We start from the raw sequence: 5,674 nt of genomic DNA, 5'->3' as shown, positions 1-5,674 counted from the left end.
TGTATGTGTGTATGTATGTGTGTATGTATGTGTGTTTGAGACAGAGTCTGTCTATGTAGCCCTGGCTGTCCTGGAACTTTATATGGGCCAGGCTGGCCTCCAACTCACAGACACCTGCTTGCCTCTGCCTCAGTCCTGGGATTAAAGGCGTGTGCCATTAGCCCTAACTACTCACTGAGTTTATAGAGTCAGATTTGTGTGTTCTAGAAAGTTCTCTGCCCTGTTGGCTAGGTCTGTGCCAGCCTGGCTTACCTTTGGGCCTCCAGCACCTAGCACAGTGCCCAGCAGATGTCAAAGCTTTTGAATCAGTGGGTGTTGTGGGCGGCATCCGTGGAGGCAATGGCTCTCTCTAGTGTGGCACTGAGGCCTCAGTCTCCTCCTGGGTAAAATGGGGTGACAGGTGCCCGCCTGGTGGGCATGTTGCAGTGGTTGGAGAAACGTGGCAGGATTACCTACGTGGCTCGTGTATGGCTGGCACTCTGGTATGGGGTCTTCTTTGGGGGAATGTGGAGGCTGGGACCCTGGGTGGGGCAACAGAGATCATGCCAACAGTGATGGTCGCCAAGGCATAAGGTCTTCACATAGCCCCCAAACAAGCCAGGAAGGAGGAAGGTTGCTTTTCCTGTCACATCATCCAGGCAGATGAGGCTCAGGTAGGAACCTGACTTGCCCAAGGCACCTCCACCTCTGAGTGGTGGGCGGAGAGTCACTGGATGCCAGCTTGTACCACCTCGAGGATCAGGATGGGTGAGACTTTGAGACTTGGAAATGGACCAGATGGTGGGGGCAGGCACAAGACAGGGAAGGGATCAAGATCAGCCCACCCCCTATGTTTTTGGTAGATAGATCATGCCATTTCATAGCAAGGCAAAGCAGTTTGAGTACTGTGAGCATGTATGTGAGGAGATGCTATGAGGTCTGGGGGGCGGGGCAGGGGCCATGTCACAGCTTGGGACTGGGAAAAAAAGGGGTGAATGCCCCCCATGTTAGGGCAAGGCCAGGGAGATGTGTGGAAAGTTGTAGATCCCCTGGGCATGGAGAAAAGAGGGAAGGAGGATGCTGCTGGCTTGTCCTCCTGCCACAGGGGGTCATAGAGGTCAGGTGACCAGCAATGTGGCCTGGAAAGACAGGAGAGATGCTTCAGAGGTGGGTGTGTTTGAGAAAAAGGACTTGCTGGTGGTATCTGGAGGCAACACCAACTCCCTTGGACACAGGAGGGGGATGGAGGACCACAGTCTAGGAACACTGTTTTCTACAGGTGAGAAAAAGGAGGGATGGGGAAGGAGAGATACTGATGGTGCATGGGGAAGGCTTCGAGGGGAAGATCACCCAGCAGGCAGAAGAGTCAGGGAGGGAGGGTCTGGAGACAGGAGTCATCTGATGGTGGGGGAGGAGAGCTGAAGGCTCTGTTCAGTGGCATTTCCATGCTGCAGTTGGAGGCGGCTTCATAGAGCTTGGGGTGCCCTAAGAACTGGCATCTCCAGGTCTAGAGAGGGCACGAGGGTGCATAGAGCTTGGGGTACACTGAGAGCTGGCATCTCCAGATCTAGAGAGGGCATAGAGCTTGGGGTGCCCTGTGCTGGCACCTCCAGGAGTTGCTGAGCTGCCGTTTTCCTTCTTGGTGCTGGCCACATTCCCAGCCTGGGAGCAATGACCCTGTCCTACACCCATGCCGTTCCGGACGGTTTTGCAGAGGTAGTCCACCTGGTCATGGACAGTTATCATCACCCCACTGTGTGGGCATCAAGGAGAGCAAGGGCTAGGCAGCTTCAGAGGGATTGGGTGGTCTCCAGCCACATCCCTTTGTGTGACCCCTCCCACTCTTCCCCCAAAGGGCTGCAAAACAGTCGCCTGCCACAACATGGTGCTGTAGCACATAGTAGGAATGTCTGCCTTGTCTGCCCTTGGCAGAGTTCAGAGCCTACTCATGAGGCCGCCTTACCCAAGACAATATTCCTGAGAGGGAGAGAACAGGGCCCCCTGCTGGTCTGCAAGAGAGGGGTCGTTTCCTCTATCCAAACCGGACACTTCATCTCCAGGGAACTGCTATGAGCCTCCCAGACCACTGCCATAGACATCAGTCATCCTTGCTGCTCGGTTCCCAGGACTGGAGCAGCAGGACAGGAGACCAGCCAAGGTGCACAGGAGCAAGAGGGACCAGGATCTCAGGAGTCGTTGTTGAGTTAACCTTACTTGTCTCAACTTTTGCAGGTTCCCTCCATGGCGGGCTGCAGGGTCACCATGTGACACACAGGACACACCTGCCACAACTGCAAGGCAGGGCTGCTCCCAAAGGACCACGCGCAAGTCCGTTCTCTGTGGTGACTTGGTTCCAGAAGAGGTTGCACCCGACAACGCTCTGTTAAAGATGTGTCTGTGTAGCTCTATGCCTGGAGACGCTATTGTAGTGTGTGTGATAACAAAAGCCGGCTGTGACTTGAACAGTCAAGAGCCCAGGACGGGAACCCAAGGCAGATCACGTTCACATAACAGAATGCATTGTGGTGGTGAAAAAATGACATTCCTGCAGGATTCTTAATATTGTAGAGAAGTGTCTATGGTGTAAGGTCATGTGAAACCCAGGACATCTGCAGATATGTGTGTTCAGGTAGCTTCAACTAGGAGCAGTGTGGTCAAAGCTAATAGTGAACTCTGTACGAATCCACTGTATTTAAACACGTGGAGAGAGAAAACAGGACAGGTTGGGGCGATGACTCAATTGGTGATGTGCTTGCCGTACAAACCTGAGGTCCTGAGTTCAGTTCCCAAAACCACATGAGAAAGCCAGGGGTGATATCACGTGCTTGCAATTCTCAACACCGGAGAACACAGGCAGATCCCCCAGCTCAAGAGCAGCCGGCCTAGAAAACTTGTCAGGTTCTAGGCCAGTAAGAGTTCCTGTCTTAATGTTGTCCTCCAGTCTCAGTATGCATGTGCACACGAGTTACCCAAGGAAGGTGGAGAGATTGCACAGACATGCTTATATACATGCAAACACTTTTCAGAGTGTAATAGAGATGGTTCAGTGAAGCACTTGCTGCTCTAGCAGAGGACCAGAGTTTGATTTCCAGTACTCGTGTTGGAAAGCTCACAGTCACCTGTTACTCCGTTCTGGGGGATCTGATTCCATTCTGTCCTCTTTGCATACCCACATGTACACGCATAAACACACACATAAACAAACATCTTTTTTAAAAAAATTAAAAAAATCTGGAATGACAATAGAAAAAAATTGAACCTTTATTCTTGGGATTGTGGACTTTGGTGAATTTATCTATTAATTTACTGTTCTTTGAGGCAGGATCTCACTATGTAGCTCTGGCCAGGCTGGAGCTCTATGTAGACCTGACTCTGGCCTTCATCTTTTGGCAGTCCTCCTGCTTTGGCCTCCTGAGTGCTAGGATTACAGTTGTATGTCACTGCGCTCAGCTGAGTTTACTTATTTTCTAACTTTACTTTATTCCGCGTGTGTGTGGTGGGGAGTTAACTGGGATCTGCGGACAGAGGAGGTGGAGGGCTATATCTGGGGCCTCAGCAAAGCAGACCCCACCAGAGGAGATGGCCTGGTGTCCTCACTGTGTATAATGACCTGATGGCAATTAAAGGCCAGCAGGGACTCCACCCTCCAAGAAGGATGGATGGGAAAGGGGAGGGGCTCCCCTGGGGCTACGAATGCTTAGATGCTGCCACTGACAAGCTGAGCTATCCACAGCCCTGAGCACAATATGGTCATTAACCCCTGACCCTGGCCCCTACTTAGCCACTTCCTCTGCAGGAGGAGGGAGGGAGGGATTCCATCATGATGCTCTTTTTAGTGAGGTTTGGAGGTCACAGCTCACTCGCTCTCTGTAGGCGCCTCTGGAACTCAGGTCTCAGGCTCTCTAGCTCCACAGCTATTTCAGATTAGAGCAGGAGAGAGCATCTCACTCTTTGGCACCCTCAGGAGCATTCATGGGCCAAGTGCTTCAAGCCAGTGTAGTGTGAGAGGAAGGAATGGACAGAGAGACAGACAGGGAGGCCTAGATAAAGGCTGCCCTTGTCCCTGCCACGGCATGTTCAAAGGCATACAGAGAACAAGCCTGCTAGGAAACGGGTCCTACTCAAATATTAATGCATTAACACTCCTAAATAAGCCCCAGCAGCACAGCCCCAGCCAGGCAGAATAACATGTACACATCCTAGAAATGCAAGCCTGGCGGAATACTTGGAATCTGTCTACACAACTCGCCAGTGACTGGGTGAGCTTAGGAGACAGTCCCAAGGCCATCTCAGTCCTGGAGACACGTTTCAGCAGCTCTCTGGGGTGAACGGTCTTAGACCCACAGGGTCAGGGTGGGGAAGGAGCCTCAGGGCTAAGTAAGATCATTGCGGAAGCCCAGCACAGTTTCCAAAGAGGCGGGAGACCCATCCCTTAAAATCAGCCTCGCTGCATTCGCCACTCATCCTCGTGTCTGCTCGTGTTGTATCCGAGCTCCCAGCCAAGGCCGGTGGCTGTACAGGAAACTTCCAGATAAAGCAGCGTAGGGGTTGGGAGGGAGGATGCTAAGTGACATTAAAGAGCTACAGTGGCCTACACAAAACCCCAAAGTAATCCACAGGCAAATAACGAGAAAATGAAATTTACCCAGGAGATACATCCAATCCATCCAAACAGTATAAGAGACTAATGCTGGCTGGAAAGATGACTCAGCATGTAAGTGCTTCTACTTCAGGGCCCGACCTGCGTTCAGACCCCAGAATACGAATGGTAGAAAAGGAAAGACTCTCATGGCTTACCCTTTGACCTCCAAACCTGGGCCTGTGCATGCTTAAGTGCTTGTGCACACACACGGACACACACACATGCACACGGCAGTTTTTTTTTGTTTGTTTGTTTGCTTGTTTTTTGTTTTTCAAGACAGGGTTTCTCTGTAGCTTTGGTGCGTGTCCTGGAACTAGCTTTTGTAGACACGGCAATTTTTAAAAAATATTTGTGTATGAGTGTTTGCCCATGAATGTGTATCAAGCCTGTGCCGGGTGCCCTCAGAGGCCAGAAGAGGGTGTTGGATCCCTTGGGACTGGAGTTACAATGGATGTGAGTCACTGTGAGGGTCCTGGAAATTGAACTCTAGTGACCACTGATACCTCCTGCCAGCCTGCTAATGTTTTTTTTGTTTTGTTTTGTTTTGTTTTATTGCAAAGCCAGGCTTAGTGGCACACAGCTGCAACCCCAGCGCTCAGGAGATAGGGGCATTGACTGGAGAGATGGCTCGGGGGTAAGAGCGCTGGCTGCTCTTCCAGAGGACCTGGGTTTGATTCCCAGCACCCACATAAGCTCACAACTGTAACTTAAGTCTTAGGGATCTGATGCCCTCTTCTGGTCTCCAGGACATTGCACAGACATACAACACACAAGCAAGACATCCGTACACATAAGATTTAACATGAAGAGAAAAAAGAAGGAAAAAAAAAGAGGCAGAAGCATGAGGATTGTTGAAAGTCTAGGATAGACTGGTCTACATAGCTCTTGGCCAGGCTGGGCTGTATAGTGAGAGAGTGTCTTTTCTAAAAAAGCACAAATCAAAACAACAACAAAACCATGAACTGCAGCTCCAGCAGGAGTGACAGAAGCCAGCTACGATGGGGAACACATTAAATTATTCCGCAGCAGCAACTCCAAGGTCACAGCGGAGGA

General features: G+C 51.0%; 1 long non-coding RNA gene across 2 annotated transcripts in view; it reads left to right on the top strand.

Moving 5' to 3' along the window:
- Positions 1 to 3,045, top strand: part of LOC113456742 — a 53,728-nt gene extending 50,683 nt beyond the window's left edge. For both annotated transcript variants that reach the window (XR_003377489.1, XR_003377488.1), the window contains exon 3: positions 2,212 to 3,045. This is a non-coding gene — a long non-coding RNA (uncharacterized LOC113456742). The remainder of the gene's footprint in view (positions 1 to 2,211) is intronic.
- Positions 3,046 to 5,674: the final 2,629 nt, after the last annotated feature.

The sequence above is a fragment of the Microtus ochrogaster genome, chromosome 15 (assembly GCF_000317375.1).
Source record: "Microtus ochrogaster isolate Prairie Vole_2 chromosome 15, MicOch1.0, whole genome shotgun sequence".
In the NCBI taxonomy this organism is placed as follows: Eukaryota; Metazoa; Chordata; class Mammalia; order Rodentia; family Cricetidae; genus Microtus; species Microtus ochrogaster.
This window is presented reverse-complemented; position numbering and strand designations above follow the sequence as displayed.